General features: G+C 45.7%; 1 protein-coding gene across 1 annotated transcript in view; it reads left to right on the forward strand.

The window, feature by feature from the left end:
- LOC130476792 (transient receptor potential cation channel subfamily V member 6-like) overlaps positions 1-25,100 on the forward strand; it is an 84,330-nt gene that overhangs the window by 25,286 nt on the left and 33,944 nt on the right. The gene's annotated exons all lie outside the window — the stretch shown is intronic.

Here is a 25,100-nt window from a genome sequence, read left to right on the forward strand (position 1 = left end):
CGTCCTCTTCTTCTTCTTCTTCTTCTTCTTCTTCTTCCTTCTCCTCCTCCAGTGCACACTAATAAGTTAAAAAGGAAGGTGTGTTCGGGACAAAACAGGGACAGTATTTTACCAAGGACAGCTAACGATAATAAGAAACATTGGGATGTATGCCATATAATATATGTATTATATAAATATGTCAATTTCCCAAAATTTCCCATTTTCAAGGTCATTTGTTACACTTGCACAAGAGATGTTTTGGGAGGCAGGTAGGCCGTGAAGCTCTAAGCTGGAGTTAATTGACTGATCTGACACTCTTGTCTTCTGGCCCTAACCAGAACTGGGGTTGAGTCACCGCAAACTGTAATTATCCTATTTATGCAATTAAATCCTTTTCAAAGTCTGGGTGTGCCTATCAAAATCTCTGGGCCTGGTTGGACCTAATGACTGAGCTTTGTTAACTTACATTCATTGATTTGTGTTTGCAAAGTGTTTCCCTTTCTGCTCCTTTATCTTTTCATCTCCCCCCCCCTTACGAAAGTCTGCATCTTCTTATCCCAGACTCATTTATCATCCAGCGCATTTCCTGCATTTTGCCTACAAAGGCTAGGAGAGATGATGATGATGAAGAAGAGTTGGTTTTTATATGCTGGCTTTGTCTACCACTTAAGGAAGAATCAAACCAACTTACAATCACCTTCCTTTCCCCTCCCCACCACAGACACCCTGTGTGTTGTGTTGTACACAACACATAGTTAAATTGTGGAACTCCCTGCCCCAGGATGTGGTGATGGCTGCCAACTTGGAAGGCTTTAAGAGGGGAGTGGATATATTCATGGAGGAAAGGGGCATTCATGGCTACTAGTCAAAATGGCTACTAGTCATGCTCCATACCTATTCTCTCCAGGAGTAGAGGAGCATGCCTATTATATCAGGTGCTGTGGAAGACAGGCAGGACGATGCTGCTGCAGTCGTCTTGTTTGTGGCTTCCTAGAGGCACCTGGTTGGCCGCTGTGTGAACAGACTGCTGGACTTGATGGGCCTTGGTCTGATCCAGCAGGGCCTTTCTTATGTTCTTAAGAGGTGGGTGGGGTTGAGAGAGAGCTGTGACTAGCCCACAGTCACCCAGATGACTTCATGAGAAGGAGTAGGCAAACAAATCCAGTTCACCAGATCAGAGTCCACCACTCCAAACCACCGCTCTTAACCACTACACCATGCTGGCTCTCTCGGCCTTTTGGCCACCATGGTACTTTTTGCTGTTCATCCTGACCAGGAACCTGATGATTTTGTCCAGGTCCTGTTCTGTCTGGGGTTCAACGGAAACTCGTAGGCTGTGTGTTGACACAGTGTAGATTCTTTATATTGCTTTGCAGTGGTGGCAAATGAATATCCGCACAGTTGGTTGAGACATGTATTTCTGCCTGCCATGGCAGAGGGAGGATTCGAACTTGGGTCCCCTAAATCCTAGTCTGCCAAATATCAAGACTGCCCTAGCGATCTGGTGCAGAGTAAAACCCTCTTATTTTTGCGGGCTTAATAGCATTGAAACTAGGGTTGCCAACCTCCAGGTACTAGCTGGAGATCTCCTGCTATTACAACTGATCTCCAGTCGATAGAGATCAGTTCCCCTGGAGAAAATGGCCGCTTTGGCAATTGGACTCTATGGCATTGAAGTCCCTCCCCTCCTCAGGCTCCACCCCCAAAACCTCCCGCTGGTGGCGAAAAGGGACCTGGCAACCCAAATTGCAACGAAATGGTCAGGAACAGAATCCATCCTAAGCAGATAAAGGGTTTTCTCCTCCTTCCCCAAAGAAGCACCCTCGCTTTTATGCAGCCAACGGATCTGAACAATTTCCTCATCCTTCGGTGCGCCGGTTTCCTGTCCTCTTTCTGAATCTTCTGGGCTTTCGATGGCTATCTCCGACATCGGACGGAATCCAATCTCGGCAGCCACCCGAAAGGCTGTTAAAAATTAAAAGGAGAGCCAGCTTTGAAAGACGAGATGGTCCACCTGGCCATTGAAAGGGCTATAAAAATAAACAAGATGCAGTTCTTAAAAAAAAAACCCAAAAAGGACAAATAAAAAAGCACAATAAATAGCACACCAAAGGGTGCTCTCCAGGTGCTCTCTGCCTCAGGCTACTTGCCAGAAACAGAAGTTACAGTCTTTGGAGAGGTGCCACGGAAGGCAGCCTCTGTACATTAAGCAAACTACTTCCAGGTTTGCAGTATTTGGAATTTGCAAGGTCCTTACAGTGTCCAGGACACTTAGGATTGCCAAGTCCCTCTTTGCCACGGGGTGAAAGGGGTTTGGGGAGGGGAGGGACTTCAATGCCATAGAGTCCAATTAGGGATGCCAGCCTCCAGGCAGTAGATGGAGTTCTCTTGCTATTACAACAGAGCTCCAGCTGATAGAGATCAGTTTGCCTGGAGAAAATGGCCGGGTTGAGAAATACCTGGAGATTTTGGGGGCCGAGCCTGAGGGCGGGAGAGGGGAGGGACTTCAATGCCATAGAAGCCAATTGCCAAAGCAGCCATTTTCTCCAGGCAAACTGCTCTCTATCAGGGGAACTGATTTCTATCATCTGGAGATCAGGTGTACTTGCAGAAGATCCCACCACCTGGAGGCTGGCAACCCTAGATCTCCCGCTATTACAACTGATCTCCAGGCAATAGAAATCAGTTCCCCGCTCCAAACCCCGCCCTCCTCAGACTGTACCCCCCAAAATCTCCAGGCAACCCTACTCTTCTTCCCTGCACCTGGACTCTCTCTAGGTGTGTCTCTGGGCTCTGCCTCCTGCGGCAGCCATTTTTTTCATGGCTCCGCCTCCTATGGAAGCCATTTTGGGGTTGAGCCCGACACCCTGCGCTAAAATCCCAAAGCTGCCCGCAGGGCCAAAAAAGGTTGGGAGCCCTGGCATAGAGCAAGTGGGGAGAAATGCATTCCCACTTTTGGAGCTTTAATGAGTCGTCCCAAATGACGTCGAGCAGCAGAACGTCCCGTCCCGGTAAAAGGAACTACTTCTTTACACTCTCACAGGATGTTCTGATGCCCACAAGTTCATTTTCTTGAAAACCAACCAACACCCAAACCTCCACGTTCAAAGGCTTGGTCCTCCTACGTGTGTACCAGATACTGATGGCTCACAACTTGGGAAGGTTTTCCTCCGCATCTGCCTGTTGACCTCCATAGGCCTTGGGTCTACGGATGGACTAGGGTTGCCAGCCTCCAGGTGCTAAACAAAAATGCAGCACAGATACCAACAGCGAACTGTGGAGAAACAAAGGTATCAAGCTCACTATAGTAATGCAAAAAGTGCTCTACTATTTACAAGTGCAAGCGTCAAAAATATCATGGACGTATACAAACACAACACAATGACAATGTGTAGCTGAAAGCTACCCAAAGAAGACAAATGTTTGCAAAAGTAAGTACAATGACTTTGTTTGACAAGAGAGCGTGCCTCCCCCGATTCTAGGCGCCATTATTGCTTTCTGTTAAAACAGTGGTTCCCAACCTTTTTTTGACCAGGGACCACTACGACTTTTTTGTTCGGTGCAGGGACCCCAAGGTTCAAAATAAAAATTCTGAGAATTTGAAAATAAACTTTAATCATAACTGTTAGTTAAACATTAAACTTAGAATAATATTTGAATATATATTTTTATAATAGAGAACTTTTAATTGCAAATATTAATTTATTATGGGTTTATAACTTTGTTTCGCAGACCTTAATTTAGTTCTCGCGGACCCCTGGGGGTCCATGGACCCCTGGTTGGGAACCAGTGTGTTAAAAGAAGAAAGTTGTCAAACATGTCATTATACTTACTTTTGCAAACATTTGTCTTCTTCGGGTAGCTTTCGGCTACACATTGTCATTGTGCTATGTTTGTATATGTTCATGATATTTTTGACGCTTGCACTTGTAAATAATAGAGCACTTTTTGCATTACTGTTGTGAGCTTGATACCTTTGTTTCTCCACAGCCTCCAGGTGCTAGCTGGAGATCTCCTGCTATTACAAATGATCTCCAGCCGATAGAGATGAGTTCCCCTGGAGAAAACGGCCGCTTCCGCAATTGGACTCTATGGCATTGAAGTCCCTCCCTTCCCCAAACCCTGCCCTCAAAAAAACCCTCCGATGGCAAAGAGGGACCTGGGAACCCTAGGATGGACAGAACGCTGAATCAGTTCCTTGGTTTAATCCAAGAGGGAAATTCTTGTTTTCTGCTCGGTTCAGCCGCCGCCGCACCTGGGGGGGGGGGGATCTTTGCAACGTGCTGGCCCGAGCACCGGGGAGAAGGAGGGAGGCCCCAATCCTGCACACATACACACTCCCCCGCCTTCCTCACCTGCAAGCTCCAGCGCGTCGCCCTCGTGGCCTGCCCTTCCCTTCCGCTGCTGGAGAATGCCAGGGAGAGGGGGGGGGGACACCCTTCTGCCTTCCTCCTCCTCTTCTTCCTCCTCCTTCTCCTCCTCCTCCTCGGAGGCCGAGGCGCTGAGGAGGGGCGGACAGCAAGCTGGCCATGGAGGGAAGGAAAGAGCCCAGGCGGCGGCCGAGAGGCAAGCGCGGGAGGCCCAGGCGGCCAAGATGTGCCAGGGTGGCCGCCGAGAGGTCAGTGGGGGTCGGGGAGATGCAAGGCCATTGTTCACATTAAGTCATTTGTCAGTCATTTGTCATGATTTAATTTTATGGATACCTTACTTACAATTTAATTTTTATCAATAAATAAGATCACTATGATATCAAGTTTTATTCAGGGTACCTATAGTTTAATTAAGACTTAAAACTTTAGTTAAAGTTTATTAAGTTAATAAACAGTGTACCTCCCTATATATTTCAAGTTTAAAAAAGTTGGCTCTCAAAAGAAATCTCAATTGTTATACTGTTGATATTTGGCTCTCTTGACTAATGAGTTTGCCGACCCCTGGCCTATGGCACTGAAGTCCTTCCCTTTCCCAAACCCCACCCTCCTCAGGCTTTGCCCCCAAAATCTCCCGCCGGTGGCGAAAAGGGACCTGGCAACCCTATTCAGGCTGCCCATGGGAAGTCTAATGGCAGCCGCTCAAACCATGGACTCCTCGGTCATAGCGCAGTGATAGATTTCCCCGGAAGACTTGGCTAGATTCTTAGCGAGCTGAGTAACATCCCTCCTTCCGAAATAACTTGTTAATTACAGGAGCCGGGAGAGGAAGCGGAGCCCGCAGGGCGTGGTGGAGTTTCTTGGCGCGGCATTAATGATCCCCGAGCATCAGCCAGAGGTGCGCACGTGGCTGGGGCTGGCTCGCCTGCTGCCCGCGACACTTAATGCGCTCGCCCTTTTACCTCTGGCTTTGCCCAGCTGAGACATAGGCGAGGGCACCTGATTCTCAGCCATGTGCCCGCTCGTGACTTCCTGCAAGGAGCTCTTATGGAAAACTGCTGCTTTTGCAGCGCACAGGTCAAATGATTGACGTTGCTTGTGCTATACGATGATAACAATCTGTATGCAGATGAGATGTTGTTGTTGGTTTCGCAAAGAGCCGAGGGACCGGAGGGCGCTCTTGCGCATCTTGGGTGATGCCAGAGGCAGCTTTATGATTCCAGGGGCAACCAGCTCTTTCCCTGGACCCAGGAGCCTCCATCCCATATACACAAGATCTCCTCTGTGAACGAGTGCCTGCATTTAGTCTCTTGGCACCATGTTCCATTCCTTCTTGGTGTAGTGGTTAAGAGCGGGGGTTTGGAGCGGTGGATTCTGATCTGGAGAACCGGGTTTGATTCTTCACTCCTCCACATGAGTGGCAGACACTAATCTGGTGAACTGGATTGGTTTCCCCACTCCTACACACAAAGGCAGCTGGGTGATCTAGGGCAAGTCACAGTTCTATTAAGAGCTCTCTCAGCCGCCGCTGCTGCCGCCTCCTCCTCCTTCTTCCAGCCAGCGTGGTGTAGTGGTTAAGAGCAGTGGTTTGGAGCGGTGGAGCCTGATCTGGAGAACCGGGTTTGATTCCCCACTCCTCCACATGAGCAGTGGAGGCTAATCTGGTGAACTGGATTTGTTTCCCCACTCCAACACACGAAGCGGGTTGGGTGACCTTGGGCTAGCTACATTCTCTCAGCCCCATCTACCTCACAGGGTGTCTGTTGTGGGGACGGGAAGGGAAGGTGATTGTAAGCCGGTTTGAGTCTCCCTTAAGTGGTAGAGAAAGTCAGCGTATAAAAACCAACTCTTCTCCTTCTTCTCCTTCTCCTCCTCCTTCTTCTTCTTCTTGAAAGGTGGATTTTGAGATGATTCATGCTTGATGAATGTAATCTTGGATGCTTTTTGGCAAGCTGTTTTGCAGGGCACAGGTGTGCGTGGGCGCATCAAATAAAACATTACCCAAAAACCATCTCGGTGCGCGAGCGTGATAACCTCAAGATCACTTCTTGTAGTGTTTTATCCACATATGCAGGCACGTTGTGTAACGCAGGGGGAGAGAAGGAGCTGAAAGTGGCATACCAAGCACTCTGACCAAATTTTTGCGTTAAAATAAAAAAAAAATGAAACCGCAGAGAATTCCTCATACATCAGGTCCATAGGAAACAACGCTAGCTATTTGGGGACTTTATCTGGAAAGGAGTTCAGATGCAGAGAAGTAAAGGAGTGTCAAAATCAAAAGAGTTTCCATCTAGACATTAGGAAGAATTTTCTAATAGAGTGGTTCCTCAGTGGAACAGGCTTCCTCGGGAGGTGGTAAGCCCTCCTTCCCTGGAGGTTTTTAAGCACAGGCTAGATGGCCATCTGTCAGCAATGCTGATTAGAACAAGAATATAAGAAAGGCCCTGCTGGATCAGAACAAGGCCCATCACGTCCAGCAGTCTGTTCATGCAGTGGCCAACCAGGTGCCTCTAGGAAGCCCCCAACCAAGTCGGCTGCAGCAGCACCATCCTGCCTCTGTTCCACAGCACCCAACAGAATAGGCCTGCTCCTCTGATCCTGGAGAGAATAGGCATACAGCATGACTAGTATCCATTTTTACTAGTAGCCATGGATAGCCAACTCCTCCATGAACATGTCCACTCCCCTCTTAAAGCATGCCAAGTTGGCAGCTATAAGAAGAGCCCTGCTGGATCAGACCCAGGCCCATCAAGTCCAGCAGTCTGTTCACACAGTGGCCAACCAGATGCCTCTAGGAAGCCACTAACAAGATGAGTGCAGCAGCACCATCCTGCCTGTGTTCCACCGCACCCAAAATAATAGGCATGCTCCTCTGATACTAGAGAGAATAGGTATGCAGCATGACTAGTATCCATTCTAACAAAGCCATGAATACCCCTCTCCTCCATGAATTTGTCCACTCCCCTCTTAAAGCCTTCCAAGTTGGCAGCCATCACTGTATCCTGAGGCAGGGAGTTCCACAATTTAACTATGCGTTGTGTGAAAAAATACTTCCTTTTATCTGTTTTGAATCTCTCACCCTCCAGCTTTAGGAGATGACCCCATGTTCTAGTATTATGGGAGAGAGAGAAAAACTACTCCCTGTACACTCTCTCCAAAACATGCATAATTTTATAGACCTCTATCATGTCTCCCCTCATCGGCCTTCTTTCCAAGCTAAACAGCCCTAAGCATCTTAACCGCTCCCCGTAGGACAGTTGTTTTAGTCTCTTAATCATTTTGGTTGCTCTTTTCTGCACCTTCTCAATCTCTGTAATATTCTTTTTTTAGGTGTGGTGACCAGAACTAGGACCTTAGGCAGATCATGAGAGGGAGGGCATCTTGGCCATCTTTTGGGCATGGAGTAGGGGTCACTGGGGGTGTGGGGGAGGTAGTTGTGAATTTCCTGCATTGTACAGGGGGGTTGGACTAGATGACCCTGGTGGTCCCTTCCAGCTCTATGATTCTATGATTCTACTAAGTGACCAGAAAGACCTCTACTTGAGACCCTGGAGAGAGGCTAGAAAGCACTCACCTTGACAGACCTATGATCTGACTCCATAAAGTGTTGATGTGAAGGTGGTTTACTGACAGGAATCACCACCAGCCACCAATATGTGGGGGAGAGGAATATCGGACATTACCAGCAGCCACTGAGAGGCGTCAGTGAAGTAAGAGGGTGGCTCAGTCATAGGAAGAGTGTATGTAAGAAGATTACGTGAGAGTCAACGTGGGGCAGTAGTTAGAGTGTCGGACTAGGATCTAGGTTTGAATCTCTACTACGCCATGGAAGCTTGCCAGGTTACCTTGGCCAGCGTGGTGTAGTGGTTAAGAGCGGTGGACTCTAATCTGGAGGACCGGGTTTGATTTCCCACTCCTCCACATGCGCGGGGGACTCTAATCTGGTGAACCGGGTTGGTCTCCCCACTCCTCCATCTGAAGCCTGCTAGGTGACCTTGGGCTGGTCGCAGTTCTCTCTGAACTCTCTCAGCCCCACCTGCTTCGCAAAGTGTCTGTCGTGGGGAGGGGAAGGGAAGGGAAGGCGATTGTAAGCTGCTTTGAGACTCCTTAAAAGGTAGAGAAAATCAAGGAATAAACCCAACTCCTCCTCCTCCTCCTCCTCCTCCTCCTCCTCTTCTTCTTCCACTCTCAGCCTGACCTTCCTCCCAGAGTTGTTGTGAGATAAAATGGAGGTGAGGAGACTGGTGTAAGCTGCTTTGGATCCCCTTTGCAGGGAAAAGTGGGGTATACATTAAGTAAAATACTTAAAAACGAAATAAAATCTGGAAGCTGAGCAGTGCTAATCTGAAAGGCAGCATCAAGTTGATGTGCTGCCTTTGTGGTTGTCGAGTCACATCCCCGGGTCAGGGTTTCAAGGCAAGAGATGTTCAGAGGTGGTTTGCCATTGCCTGCCTCCGCGTCACGACCCTGGTATTTTTTGGAGGTCTCCCATCCAAATACTTGCCAGGGTCGACCCTGCTTAGCTTCTGAGATCTGGCAAGATCGGGCTAGCCTGGCCTATCCAGGTCAGGGCTGCTATTTTTAAAGCCTAGTCTTTTACGCCTGGCTTCGGCAGCGTTTGATGAGAATGCTGCGTACCTAGTGAACAATAATGGATTATTTATGTATTTAATTTGTAAGGCCAGAGTGGCTTGCAAACATACCGTCTCAACAAAGAAGGGGGGGGAGAGAAACAAAGAGTACTTCAATCAATTAATTTTATCGCATTTGCTCAAAGCCATAGCCAAACGACAAATACAAAGAGTACAGCATGTAATATCTTTGGGCTGTTGGCTAAAGGGTCATACCTCTAGCCGTGCCTGGGGTTTCATACCTGCAACAGAAAGGGAATCAGCTGGCCGCCTTTAAACTACAACTTAAGCTGCGCTTTAGCACTGAGGGGCTTCTGGCTTCTTTGAAGCGTGACTCTTTTATATCCTCATGGCGAAAAATCTTAGAAGAGAAATCATCATTGCCGGGCTTCTCGCAGGATATGATATTAGATCTTGGGGGAAACCGAAGCTTTTGCCAAACTTAAAAAGATAATTCCAATATTACCATCATAATGCAAAAGTCATATCCAAGCACAGGTCATAAATTACAAAGTCACATGTATTGTTCACAAGTAGGTGCATACAAATAGGTAAGTGTATAGTCCTGATTATAAATATTCAGTCCATTTCAGAGGTTCCCAGAAAGGATACCTTTCTGGGAATCTCTGAAATGGACTGAATATACTAGCCTGGTTAGGCAGAAGGATCAGTCTTCTACCCATGGGGAGTTTAAACTTGTGCTTATAAGATAAAAAAAGAAATACATACCAAGTGAAAAGATTAAGGTTGAGGAACTGATGAAGAACGAAACGGCCGTCTTCCTCACCTGTCTGGCTTCTGATGAATATATTGTTGCTAAAGAAGAAGACAAAATATTGTTAGAATTATTATATACATGGTGATGTGTTTACTTACCTATATTTAAAACCAGGATTATACACTTACCTGTTTGTATGCACCTACTTGTGAACAATACATGTGACTTTGTAATTTATGACCTGTGCTTGGATATGACTTTTGCATTATGATGGTAATATTGGAATTATATTGAAATTGCTTGGAATATTTGTTTTCTGTGTGAATTTTGGTTTAACTACTATATACACAGAAGTGTCTATCTTTATATTAAAATTAAAAAGATGGCAACTGTTTTTTGATAGATATGCATGACTAATGATAGACATGCCGGAGACAAGGTTTCAGGATGTGATTGAATATTAGATGTGAATTAGACTAAGATAGGCTTTTATAAATGTTTGACTCTTAAATGTATTATCATTATTAGTAAGGTAGCTGAGATGAGATTATGAGATCAGATTTGAATAATACCAATTAAAGCCTGAATATTAACATTTGAAATTTATGTTGAGGATGTGAACACATAGACTTGGTTGCATTGGGCACAGATTTGTGTTGAAATGTTATTTTCCTTCTTTCCCTGTTTTTCCTTCCCAATTTCTTTTCTGTACCCTTATTATTAATTTTTTTTAAAGTACACTAAAGAGCTCGATTATAACAGCACTTCTTTCCGGCTCGCCACATTTGCTCATCTCAGTTTTTCGAAATACCACCACCACGTGGTTTGCCCGCTTACACTTATTATTTGACGGCCCAAGAGCCTTCTGTTTAGCCTTCTGTTTAACCCCTCTATGGTTATGCAAGGCAGAATTTTGAACATGCCATACCCAGACAGGACCTGTCCTTACTCTTCTGGCTCTGTCGATTCATGAGCTCTTGGAATGCCGCTTTTATGAGCAACTTAGATCACGTTATATCTCTCCCCTTTTAACATATAAATCTAATGCCTCTGTGTCTGACATAATGCCTTTTTTAATTAAGTGACAGGGATCCCGAGGCTACATTGTCAGTGGCAAGATTTATTTTAGTCCATATATCCCTCAAATATTAGATTTAAAATCACGCTGCTCAAGATCAATAAATCAAGGAGCTTCTAAGGGATAAAGGAAAGGAAGGGAAACAGAAGCTCAGCCGAGATTGTATTCAGCTGACGGACATGTCTTGAAGAATTCCCTTGCCCTTGAAGCTTACGAAGATCTTCACCAGGGCCAGGGTAGTGTAGTGGTTATAGTGTCAGATTAGGATCTGGGAGACCCTATATATGTAATATATAATATCTTTGGGCTATTGCCCAAAGGGTCATACCTCTGGCCGTGCCTGGGGTTTCATACCTGCAACAGAAAGGGAAATAGAAGCTCAGGTGAGATGGTATTCAGCTGATGGACATGCTTTGAGTAATTCCCGTCCTTTAAAGCTTATGAAGATCTGAACATAAGAACATAAGAAAAGCCCTGCTTGATCAGACCCAGGCCCATCAAGTCCAGCAGACTGTTCACACAGTGGCCAACCAGGGGCCTCCAGGAAGCCCCCAAACAAGACGACTGCAGCAGCATTGTCCTGCATGAGTTCCACAGCGCCTAATATAATGGGAATGCTCCTTGGATACTGGAGAGAATAGGCATGCAGCATGACTAGTATCCATCTTGACCAGTAGCCATGGATAGCCCTCTTCTCCATAAACATGTCCACTCCCCTCTTTAAGCCTTCCAAGTTGGCAGCCATCACCACATCCTGGGGCAGGGAGTTCCACAACTGAACTCTGTGTTGTGTGAAGAAATGCTTCCTTTTATCAGTTTTGAATCTCTCATCTGCACTAGGGCCAGGGTGGCATTGTGGTTATAGCATCAGATTAGGATCTGGGAGACCCAGGTGCGAGTCCCTACTTGGCCACGGAAGCTCGCTGGATGGCCTTGGGCTCGTCACACACTCTCGGCCCAACCCACCTCACAGGGTTGTTGTGAGGGTAAAATGGAGAAGAGGAGGACAACGTAAGCTGCTTTGGATCCCCTTGAGGGAGAAAGGTGGGATATAAATGACATAAGTAAATAAAATAAAATAAAATAAAATAACTGAGCTTCTTCCTCTCTCAGTTGCCACTTCCGAAAGTTGCTGAAAATCCTGTGGGCTTCCTAAAGTCACCTTTGTGGTTACTGTTGGAAACACAATGCTGGACTGGACAGACCCTTTTTTGATTTATGTTTGTGAATTATTAACACGCTAGGAACTGCGGTTCTTTCTTCGCGAGAAAACTGACCCTATAACAGACTGCCACTCCCAGCCAACCACCTAATAAAAGGACTGTGAATCATGCACCGAATCTACGCCAGTACCTTCCGATGTACCTTCCCAATGGATTCCCAATGACATTTTGTGTCTTGCAAAACACCTCTTCTGGAAACAGTTCTTGTGCTTGGCACCGAATGGGAACACCTGCCTGCCTAGGCAGAGCCGAACTTGGTCAGGTTCGGATATTAGGTTTCCTCCGAGCGTGGATCGTTTGCGACGTGGTTGAAATGTTACATGCAAATTACATCAGGGCTCGGGGTAACCAGAGCAGCTTCCCAAAGAGATGCTGTCAAAAGATCGGTGTGGGTTTGGGGGCCTCGACAATGGCGAGGAAAGGCGAAATGTTTGCCGCAGCGTCCCGAGAAGAAGGAGCCCAAAAGCTTGTAACCTGATGTGTTGCGAGAGATATTGGATTGCTGGTGGATAGATTAGCCCTGTCGGGATTTGTTTTTTTCTGTTAGGTAAGAACCTATAAAGTGTTCGGTGTCTCACTGACACGGATACTTGAGAGCAGGGGTCGGCCGCCTGTGGCCCCAGAGCAAATCATAGCCCAGGACAGAAACAAATATTGCTCGATTAAAAAGCAAAGGACATTTGCAAGTTAAGGGTTATTGGAAGGGCGGGTGGGATGCTAGAGTAGCTGGTATGTGACGGGAACAGCAGGGAAATATTTTTCTGGGGATAGTGGTGTAATGGTGAAGGTGTCGGACTAGGATCTGGGGAACCCAGGCTGACATCCCCACTCTGCCATGGAAGCTCACTGGGTGAGCTCGAGAGCCAGCAGGGCGTCGTGGTTAAGAGTAGTGGTTTGAAGCGGTGGCGTCTGATCCGGAGAACCGAGTTTGAGTCCCCACTCCTCCACATGAGCGGCGGAGGCTAATCTGGCGAACCGGGTTGGTTTCCCCCACTCCTCCACACGAAGCCAGCTGGGTGACCTTGGGCTAGTCACCCAGCTCCGAGCCCCACCTACTTCACAGGGTGCCTGTTGTGAGGAGAGGTGAGGGAAGATGATTGTAGGCCGGTTTGATTCTTCCTTAAGTGGTAGAAAAAGTCGGCATATAAAAACCGACTCCTCCTCCTCGTCCTCTTCTTTTTCTTCTAACCTACCTCACAGGATTGTTGTGAATTAAAAAAGGGGGACAGGAGGATGTAAGCTGCTTTGGGTCCCCATTGGGGAGAAAACGAGGGGTATAAATGAGATAAATAAACGTGTCGCAAAGGCAGACAGAGGTGGGTGCCGTTCTTCGTTAACTTGCGAGTGGATGCTTGGATGCAGAACGCGCAGGGCAATATATTTGTACGCCTATGAATGATGAGACTACTGTCAAGTTATTCTAATTGGGTGGAATGACTGGTATGAAACGCAGGCCAAACTCTCTAGGAATCTGGTCGGATGAGGCGAAGCATCCCTTTCTCCCAATCAACCGAAGCGGCTGGCTGGCTGGAAGGACGCCCGACTGTAAAGATGGAATTACTCAGGTCAACCAGAGAAAGTCGTTGGGTTGGGTGTGTGGGGAAACGTCTTTGCCTTCTCGGTCATCAGGACAAATTTTGTTTTCTGGAGGAGGAGGAGGAGGAGGAGAATTAATTTTTAGATGCCAACTTTCTCTCCCACTTAAGGGAGAATCAAACCACCTTACAATCACCTTCTCCTCCCCTCAACGGACACCCTGTGCGGTTGGTGGGGCTGAGAGAGTGTGACTAGCCCAAGGTTACCCCGCTGGCTCCGTGTGTAGGAGTGGGGAAACCAACCCGGTTCACCAGATTAGCGTCCGCCGCTCATGTGGAGGAGTGGGGAATCGAACCCGGTTCTCCAGATCAGACTCCACTGCTCCAAACCACCGTTCTTAACCACTACACCATGCTGGCTCTCTTAGAAGGCCGCAAAAGCTGCTGAACCAGCCCCTGGCTTCATTCCACACCACTGCTTTTTGTCCCCCTGCAGTAGTGTTGGTCTGAGAATACAAAGACATCGATGGCCGGGTCAGTAATGCTTCCCTGCAAGCAGAACTAGTCTAGCGGGTCTTCCTTGGTGGTCTCCCATCCAAGTACGGACCTTGCTTAGCTTCCAAGATCTGGCAAGATTGGGCTATACCATTCCGCCATCCCTCCTGGGAGATTGACCAGAGAGTTATAATTATGCAGGTGGGAGTTTGGGGCTGGCCAGCTCCGCTTATTCATGGTGAACAAAGGCATCTCGTATTGGCAAATGTTTGCATAACTGCAGAATTTCTCGTAGCTATGCTTTAAGGGTAATTGCCAGGCATGTGAAGCTGGCTTATGGCCAATTGCAGAAATTAAATCAAAAGAGTTTGAAATTAAATCAAAAGAGTTTCCGTCTAGACATTAGGAAAAAAAATTCTAACAGTTAGAGCGGTTTCTCAGTGGAACAGACTTCCTCGGGAGGTTGTGCGCTCTCCTTCCCTGGAGGTTTTTAAGAAGAGGTTACATGGCCATCTGTCAGCGATGCTGATTCTATGACCTTAAGCAGAGGATGAGAGGGAGGGCATCTTGGCCATCTTCCGGGCATGGAGTAGGGGTCACTGGGGGTGTGGGGGGGAGGTAGTTGTGAATTTCCTACATTGGGCAGGGGGTTGGACTAGATGACCCTGGTGGTCCCTTCCAACTCTATGATTCTAAGTGATTCTGCAGAAACTTTTTATATGGTTCCAGCTTAATATGTGTGTGCATGCACATCTATAATTTCAGTTTGTATTTATTTAGTGTATTTTATCCCACCCTTCCTCCAAGGAGCGTAGGTTGGCGCATACAGTTCTCCCCTCATCCTCACAACACCCCTATGAGGTAGGCTTGGCAGAGAGAGAGAGAGAGCAATCCAAAGTCACCCAGTGAGCTTCTATGCCAGAGTGGGGATTCGAACCTGGGACTCCCAGATCCTAGTCTAACTCTTTAACCACTACACCAACCACTACACCTCTGCCAGCGTGGTGTAGTGGTTAAGAGCGGGGGTTAGGAGCGGTGGACTCTAATCTGGAGAACCGGGTTTGATTCCCCACTCCTCGACATGAAGCCAGCTGTGTGACCCTGGGCAAGTCTCAGATCTCTTAGAACTCTCTCAGGCCCACCTACTTCACAGGGTGTCTATTGTGAGGAAGGGAAGGTGATTGCAAGCTGGTTTGATTCTTTCTTAAGTGGTAGAGAAAGTCGGCATATAAAAACCAACCCTCCTCCTCCTCCTCCTCCTTCTTCCTCTTCTTCCTCTCCTACCTCTCTGGCAGACACCTGCTGCCTAAAAGGGAAGCCTTTGCCAAGCCATTCAGGACTGCTTCCAGGCTCGAGTACATAGGTGTGCGTGTCTGGCGTTCCCATGTACTGTAAATCTGGTACAACATCCACCTTTTTCTTAGCAAACACGATAGCAAAAAAGGAGAGAGCCGGTCTAGCGAAGTCTGCAAAGAACATGTTCCCCTTTTCTTCTTCCACTGACCTTGCTTGGCTCTCTACTGCCGCTGCTTGGCCAGACAGTGCCACTGCATCTAAAATGCTCTTCCCTGCCTACCTTACTCCTGTTCCTTTCTCAAATTTTGAAGCGGGATCCAAGACAAATTGTATTTAGGGGAGGAAAATGAGGCCAGCTAACCCAGGCCCCTCATCTAAGGAGATTAAAATACATATAAAGAGCAATAATCTAAAAAAAAATTTTAATTGTTTTTTCATACATTCTATACAATCAATTAACGTTGTCCTTTAATCTCTTCTAATTCTCAATTAAATCTACTATATATGCATCATCTTCCCCTACTTTGACTTCCCTTCTTCTTCTATCTCTAACTTACCTTCACAATCCTCTTAGCAATTATTTTCTAATTCTTTATAAAAAATTTATAAAACATTCTACAGTTGTTAAAAAAAATAAATAAAAAAATAAAAAAATAACGTATGACAATTTGAATTAGTCTAAGTCATAGCCTTTAACATTTTGCACATTAAGTTCATTTTTACAATAAACAATCCACGCCTCTCATTCCTTAACAAATTCATCATTGTCTTTTTGATTTACTAACGCAGTCAGTTTTGCCATTTCTGCTAGTTCAAACACTTTATGAATCCAATCAGTTTTGTCCGGTATTTCAGTCATTTTCCATTAGCAATAATCTAAAACTAATAGGGTTGCTAACCTCCAGGTACTAGCTGGAGATCTCTTGCTATTACAGCTGATCTCCAGCCGACAGAGATCAGTTCGCCTGGAGAAAACGGCCGCTTTGGCGATTGGACTCTCTGGCGTTGAAGTCCCTCCCCTCCCCAAACCCCGCCCTCCTCAGACTCCTCCCCAAAACCTCCTGCTGGTAGCAAAGTGGAACCTGGCAACCCTAAAAATTAATAGTAACAAAACGGAGAGAGAAAGAGGTCTTGGTTAGGGTTGCCAGGTCCCTCTTTGCCTCCCACAGGAGGTTTTGGGGGCGGAGCCTGAGGAGGGCCAGGTTCGAGTCCGCCGTTCTTAACCACTTCGCCATGCTGGCTCTCTATATTATCAGTCACAAGCTAGGTAGGCCTAACTATCTAGTCTATTTCAAGTGTTTCTTAGTGTTTCTCATGCCTTATCTGATGCAGAACAGTCGTCAAGGTGCACAGTTAATGACAAACAGAATTAAGTTGCTTTTCACAGAGGCTTGGATCCCAAACCGAGTCTGCCCCAGTCCGTCAAACGCATGAATGGCCACTGCAGGATGAGCAGAGAGCTTAAGGGAACCCTTGCGAGATCATCAGATGCGTTTAAGCATAAGCGCCGTTTTTTGTTAGTCTTCATGCCGGAATATAGTTTGTTCGTCTTTAAGGCAGGGGTGTCAAACATAAGGCCCACGGGCTGGATCCGGCCCATTGAGAGCTCTCCTCCGGCCCGTGAGCAAACCAAGGCAACCGCCCCCCCACTCCCAGTCTGGGCTGCTGAGGCATGGCCCGGCCCAACCCCTCTGGCCCTCGGGGGAAGGGGGGATATGGGGTCACCAACCAGAAATGACATAACCTTGTTGCCATGATGCTGTAGGATTCCCCCCCCCCAAAAAAAAACCCTCTATGGGTGAATCCTTGAGTGTCGTAGCGACACGGTGATGTCATTTCTAGATATTCACTGGATGTGACGCGGCACAATTGTTGTGACTTCCATTTCTCCACCACTGTTCTGCTCAACAAAAGCGGGCACAGTGGTAGGGTCGTGAGCTCTGGGTTGGGAAACTCCTGGTGATAATTTGAGGGTGGAGCCTGGGCAGGGTGCAGTTCGGGAAGGGGAGGTACCTCAGTTGGGTATAATGCCAGAGACTCCACCATCCGAAGCAGCCATTTCTCCAGGGGAACTGACCTCTATAGTCTGGAGATCAGTTGGCAACCCTAGTTGGAGAAGCCCAAGTCATATGGGAGATGTTCCCAGATCCCATGCAATGTCCATTCAGCATAGCCACTCAGAAAGTCCCAGCCCGATCCTAAAGTGGTACAAAGCCTATGCAGCTAGCATTTCCAGTCACTATATTCCCCATTTTTAAGAAGGCAAACACATCATATTCAATTTTAGCAATGAAGAAGAAGAAGAGTTCGTTTTTATATGCCGATTTTCTCTACCACTTAAGGAGAATCAAACCGGTTTACAATCTCCTTCCCTTCTCCTCCCCACAACAGACATCCTGTGAGGTAGATGAGGCTGAGAGAGTTCAGAGAGAACTGTGACTAACTCAAGGTCACCCTGCTGGCTTTATGTGTAGGAGTGGGGAAACCAACCCGGTTCACCAGATTAGAGTCTGCCGCTCCTATGGAGGAGTGGGGAATCGAACCCGGGTCTCCAGATTAGAGTCCGCCGCTCTTAACCACTACACCACGCTGGCCCATCGTTGGAGGCATTGGATGTTTCCAGCCACTTAGAAATGGCCCATGAATCAAGTTGGCGTTTGAACGTCAAGGTGAGGATTCTTACATGAGCTTGCATACCAAATTTCATTGTGATCTGACAGGTGAGAATTCTGCAAGTAGAGAAAGCCAGCGGGGATCCTTGATCCTGGCCATCCTCCTCTGCCTAGTCATCTTTGCCTATCTCTGCTTATCTTGTCTCCACTTGGCTGATTATCCTACCTCCTTCCTCCTCTCCCTTCCTCTGGACAATTAACCATGATCAGTAAGCTAAGCATCAACAAACAGTGGGGAAAGCTTTCTCTGCCTGGCTCTGCGCAGAGCCCCAAATTCTCAACAGCTACAGCACGGCTTAATACGTAGCTCCTTTTCACGTCACAGTCTCTCCGTCGCAATTGCTAGGCGCACACCTTCCACACCACTGAAAAAGTAGCCCCATACACACCTGCAGATAGGGTGGCCAGGTCCCTCTTTGCCACCGGAGGGAGGCTTTTGGGGGCGGAGCCTGAGGAGGGCGGGGTTTGAGGAGGGGAGGGACTTCAATGCCATAGAGTCCAGTTGCAAAAGCGGTCATTTTCTTTAGGTGAACTGATCTTTATCTGCTGGAGATCTGTTGTAATAGCAGGAGATTGCCAGCTAGTACCTGCAGGTTGGCAACCCTAGTGGCAGCCCTAGCTTGTGCTAAAGGGGTAGGGTTTTGGCATTTGTTTTAATCTGCGATAATCTGATTTTAATTTGTTATTTTATATACGACATAAGCCGTTAATTATTGCCTTGATCTTTGCCATGGGCCATTAGGAAAAAGAAAAATCTGTTAAAACCGGATACAATGCATAACGTGGCCAAGAGCACAAAACACGAGGCACTAAGACTGCATTCTCATGTTGTCTTACTTGAAAGTAGCCCCAGTGAAATCAATGAGTGTTTGTAATGATGGGGTGGGCTAGAAATGCAATGTCTAATTAGGATTGCCAGGGTTTGTAGCCAGTGGGAAACTGGGGGGGGGGGGGCAGAGACCTGGGGGGTTGCCATTGGCTGATAATGTGACATCACTTCTGGGAAAACCTGGACGTGATTTCATGGCTCTCTAGGAATTGGCCAAAACTATGGTAAAACCATGGTGTTTTCCGTGATTCCTAGTGAGGACTGACATCACTTCCAAGTTCCCTCAGAAGTGACATCACCCTGTCAGCCAGCAGCCATTTACTTTGTTTTATGTTTCTCCTGCCGATGCTCAAAGTGGTGATAGGAAAATCCAGCAGGGGTGGGGGATCCCTAGGGTGGCCAGCCTCCAGGTACTTGGAAAATTGTGTGTGTGTGTGTGTGTGTGTGTGTTAAGTGCCGTCAAGTCGCTTCTGACTCATGGCAACCCTATGAATGAAAGTCCTCCAAAATGTCCTGTCTTTGACAGCCTTGCTCAAATCTTGCAGATTGAAGGCTGTGGCTTCCTTTATTGAGTCAATCCATCTCTTGTTGGGTCTTCCTCTTTTCCTGCTGCCCTCAACTTTTCCTAGCATGACTGTCTTTTCCAGTGACTCTTGTCGTCTCATGACGTGACCAAAATACGATAGCCTCAGTTTAGTCATTTTAGCTTCTAGGGTCAGTTCAGGCTTGATTTGATCTATAACCCACTGATTTGTTTTTTTGGGCAGTCCACGGAATCCGTAACCCTCTCCTCCAACACCACATTTCAAAGGAATCTATTTTCTTCCTATCAGCTTTCTTCACTGTCCAGCCTTCACATCCATACAGAGTAATAGGGAATACGATGGCATGAATTAATCTAGTCTTGGTGGCCAGTGACACATCCTTACACTTCAAAATATTTTCTAGCTCCTTCATGGCTGCCCTTCCCAGTCTCAATCTCCTGATTTCTTGGCTGCAGTCTCCATTTTGGTTGATGATGGAGCCAAGGAATAGAAAGTCTTGAACAATTTCAATTTCCTCATTGTCAACCTTAAAGTTGTGTAATTCTCCTGTAGTCATTGCTTTAGTTTTCTTGATGTTCAGCTGTAGTCCTGCTTTGGCAATTTCTCTTTTAACTTTCAGCAGTAGTCGTTTCAAATCTTCACTATTTTCTGCCAATAATGTGGTGTCATCAGCATATCTCAAATTATTAATGTTCCTCCCTCCAATTTTCACTCCACCTTCATCTAAATCTAATCCAGCTTTCCTAATTATATGTTCTGCATATAGATTGAACTTGGAAAATTAAGCGGCAGTAATGCCAAAAATTCATGATAGCTAAGTGTATTTAACAATAATGTGAGTTACAAGGACAACAATATCACAATAATACAAAACATACATATATCACAGTACTACAATACACGCTCGATACATATACATACACAAAAATATTTTTTCTCTTTAAATAAGTGGTGCTTTTAAATTACTTCAGTTGTTCTGAAAGTTGGTTCCTATGGCATCCAATTTTTGTTTCTCTGGTCCCAAAACTATTAACGGGAAAAATTGTTCAACCAATCAGAACATTATCGAATATGACGTGACGAGCCAAGCTCTGTGCTCTATCGTTCGAACATAGGCAACGTCGAGCCGTGGAAGTAGGCAGCTCCGACCAGCAATTCAAGGTGTGGGCGAGAAGCCTTGAAAACGAATAGTATGCGACACCAAGCCGCCTAGGCGGGCGGCACCGACCGGCAAACCCTACAGGGATCCGGATGAGCCCCTGTTTCGACCCACGTCTTCCTCAGGAATCACTAGAAATATATACATTTATTCAATTAAATTGTGGCAAGGCTTTTTAAGGAGACAATTTCATATAGAATGATAATAAAATAATATCAAAGCATAAACAATGGCCAATCATATACTTACACATTGGCAGCTATCTAGCTTGCTCCTATGCTGATGGGAACAGCATTCTCTAATTAGAGGTGTAGTGTTACAACATATGAAGAGTTCCTCTCTAATTGCATTCACCTGGGGTGCCTGATTTTCAAACTAGTCCGGTAGATTTAAAGGATTCCTAATGTTTTTGTAATTTCTATAATTTTTATAAGTTTTTATTGATTCTATATAAAGCATGAAAGATCCAATGCAGTGTTATGTCCTTCTGGCTGTAGTGTCCTAAAAAGATGCATAAACTTAGTTTCTTGTTGGCGTAATATTAAATCTATATCTACACAATTGGAGTTGTGCTTTTCAAAATGCCAAACTATGGAAAATACAAGGTCGTCTTCATTATGATTTTTTTCCTATAAAGTGTGATACCGTCGGAGAATCTATAACTCGATTTCTAATTCTTGAGCGATGGGCTCCTATTCTATATTTTATAGGTCTGTTGGTTTTACCAACATACCATAATTGGCATCCACGTTTGACAGCATTCACCAGATTTCTGGATTCACAGTTGTTAAAATTCCTCACTTGAAATTTAAATCCAGAAGTTGGGTTAGTGAACTCACGTACTGGTAGCATGAATTTGCAGAAAGGACACCTTCCACATTTAAAATTTCCAGGCAGGAGAGTGGTAACCCGCAGCTTTGGTATATCAGCATGTATCAAATGGTCCCCAATAGATTTGGTTTTCCTGTAGGCAATTCGGGGTGGGTTTGCACAACCCGGTATATTTTTTATAATATGCCAATTTTTATAGATAATTTTTCTAATGATGGGTGTCAACGAAGTATATCATAGTGAACAGGTAAGTTGGTTATTCTTTGATGTTGGTTTCTTTGTGAACAGTTCATTTCTAAGTTTGTTCTCAGCCCTATATTGTGCCTGTTGAATTACTGCCTTGGGATAATTCCTTTCCACAAGGTCTTTGCTAAGCTGTAACGCTGATTTTTTGTAATCTTTATTATCTGTAGAATTCCTTTTTAAATGTAGAAATTGGCTATATGGCAAGTTGTTTCTCAGATGGTTCGGATGGAATTACTGATAATGTAATAGGGTGTTCCGGTCCATCGGTTTTTTATAAGGATGGACCCCTATGGAGCCATTCATTTTTTTTTGTGTACACCATGGTGTCAAGAAAGGCTATTTCGTTATAGTTCGCAGCTCCTGTTAGTTGTATATTAGGGTCCTTTGTATTGATCCATTCTTTAAAGGTATTACATGATACCAGATATTTAAATATAAGAAAAAGATTATCCACGAACCTGCGATAGAATATGATGCTATTTTTAAAGGGGTTTAGAAGGTGGACTCGATGGCATTATACCCTGCTAAGGTCCCTCCCCTCCCCAAATCCTGCCCTTCTCAGGATCTACCCCTAAATTTCCAGGACTTTCCCAGTCAAGTTGGCAATTCTAGGGATAAAAGAAAAATATTAACTTCTCCTTCTCCTTCTCCTTCTCCTTCTCCTTCTCCTTCTCTTCTTCTTCTTCTTCTTCTTCTTCTTCTTCTTCTTCTTCTTCTTCTTCTTCTTCTTCCTCCTCCTCCTCCTCCAGCTATAACAGATCCTCTCTCTTTCCATTGGGAGCAATCAATCCAGTCACCCATTTTTTTATGGCTGCTGTGACATAAAATTTAGTGTGACCCCCCTCTCCATTGTCACGATGCTAATAACACTCCACAATTAAAAGCATTGTCCCCTTCTTCAAATGTTGAAGCTGACTAAAACACAAGTTAATTAAAAAAAAAACATCAAGACATTTGGGATCTTCTGAAGCAACAGGCAGGTGGGAGTGAGCCCTAATTCCAGAGGGGCCCTGAAGGAACTTTTTTTTTTTAATGAGTGACTTTTTCAACAAAATTGATGGAGTTTTTTTTTGAAGTGTTTGTTATTATAATAAGGCTATTTTAGTGACAGAATCATAAGCCAATGGATTGAAGTACTTAATATTGAACTTAGAATATGCTCTAATACCCATTTCATACGGCCTCAAAATGTCCCTGTAATTGGTCAAATTTCAAAATTTTCTTGGGAGCTTGCAGCACCCAAACCCCCAGCTGTATGGGCTTGCTGAGCTCACCAGAATCTGGTTCTTGTAGGTTATCCGGGCTGTGTAACCGTGGTCTTGGAATTTTCTTTCCTGATGTTTCGCCAGCAGCTGTGGCAGGCATCTTCAGAGGAGTAACACTGAAGGACAGTGTCTCTCAGTGTCAAGTGTGTAGGAAGAGTCAGAGAGGGGTTGGGTTTGAGCTGAGTACTGTCCTGCAGACGTAATGTGCTAATCATTAGGACAACCTTCAACAATATTTTTCACCAGAATCTGTTCGTAGCCTGCATTTTGGCAGCTGGATCCTCGAATCCTTCGTTGGTGCACCACTTAATAGTTCTATAGCTCAGTCCTTGGGCTAGAGCCATTCGGAACCATAAAAAGACATCTGAATTCTCAATTCAGGCTGCACTCGTCTCCCTTGGGCATTTTAACACCAAAAATCAGATTTTCACCTCTTTATCCTAACGAGCCCCCTCTGATGATCTTCTACCTTTCTATTAGAGAATGAAACAATACATCTGCCATAGAACAACCCCACTGAAGAAGATAACAGCAGTTACCCTGACCTCGTTGCTGGTGGGAAGGGGCTCGCTCTGTGGCCCATTTTCAAGGACTCCACCCCACCACCCTGTTCTCCACCATTTGGGCCTCGAGGTCCTTGCAAGAGCAGCAAGGCCCTTTGGACCGTGTTGATGTTGCCCTATTGTTGCCGGTTGCGAAGGGGGCCCCATTACAGTTCAAGCTTCAGGGTCCCAAAAATGTAGGTCCTCCTGCCTACCTCACAAGTTATCTTTTGTGGGGAGAGGAAGGGAAGGAGATTGTAAGCCGGTTTGAGACTCCTTAAAGGTAAAGAAAATCGGCATATAAAAACCAACAAAGGGCTGTATCTTATGAAGCACGGGTGTAGCCATTGTGGAACTTGAAGAATTTTGGGTGAATCCTAGAACAATCTAGTGTTCCCTGGTACTTCAGGGTCAGTACTGGTTCTGTCGATACTGTTCTATCTCAGATGTATAAAATGTTAGCTGGTTAGCAACCACGAAGGTTTCCCGAGTTGTGAAAAATTCCCAGTTACCAGGCACAAAATTGCCCTCACTTTCGTTCGGTAGGGATTAAGCAACTACCCAGCGACAGAGAAGAAAAAGGGGAACAAAGAAACTCAACCTAAAAGTCAGGAGAAACCAAAGCGGTTGAGCTAAACACTATCTAATATAACAACCAATAAATCTATTTTTATTATACACTCTGCACAATTGTGTTTTTAAATACAATTGTGCTCAATATATAATAAAAATAGATTTATTGGTTGTTATATCAGATAGTGATCGGATGCCGCCTTTTCTGGTTGAAGCCAGGGTCAGATTTTGAGCAAAATGAATATCATGTCTGTGATATTCTGTGCATAGGAGTGCATTGTTAGTCCGCGCAGCAAAAATAAGCAGGAATTATGTATTTTAAAAATATATAACATAATATATATTGTTCCAATGTAAGCTTTAGTGTCCCACTTTTTCAAACCCTTCAGATAATTCTGAGTGTTTAGTGTCTAGACCCCCTTCTTCTAGACATTCCGTTCACACCATTCATCAAGATCTGTCTTCTTCCGTGGGCATGTCTCTTGATTTTCCTTCCGTACAATGAACAGGAGCCAGATTTCCTGCCAGATGTAGCAAGGGTTAAAACAAAACCACCAAAGAAGGGGAAAGGAGATGCCAGGAATCTATGCCAGGCTAGCTTGGGTGAGTCCAGCTGCTTCTACCTTGAGGGTGGTGCCAACTTCCTCATTTTGAGGGCATGTTCTGGCACCGGGCCCGGGGTTTTTAATTAAAAAGGGCTGAGATGTGGCGGTTGGAGCTGCATCCTCTTGCTTCTGGCCGACCTGCCCCCCTTCAGCCAGATTCATGTTTTCCTTAGTTGAGGTAATCCCTTGGCGGTATGTGAACATAGGAGCTGATTCACGCCGGGGTTGACATTCTTCTCACGCTCCCATACATGGCGGACTGGCAATCTGCTGTTGGAAAATCCAATGTGGGGAACGAGCAAAAATGAAACCTTTTGGTTTTGTCATGCCTTATCGACAAAGAGTAAATTAAATAAGCTCTCCTGTTTTTTCATTGTTCCTGAGAGGATTGATTGGCACCTGGATTGGATTTGCCAGATGTCCCTGTGTTGGAGGGGTTGTTCCCTGCTGGACCCCCCCCCCTCCCAAACCTTTTAGAGAGCCAGTGTGGTGTAGTGGTTTGGAGCGG

Source organism: Euleptes europaea, chromosome 4, assembly GCF_029931775.1.
Source record: "Euleptes europaea isolate rEulEur1 chromosome 4, rEulEur1.hap1, whole genome shotgun sequence".
Classification (NCBI taxonomy): domain Eukaryota; kingdom Metazoa; phylum Chordata; class Lepidosauria; order Squamata; family Sphaerodactylidae; genus Euleptes; species Euleptes europaea.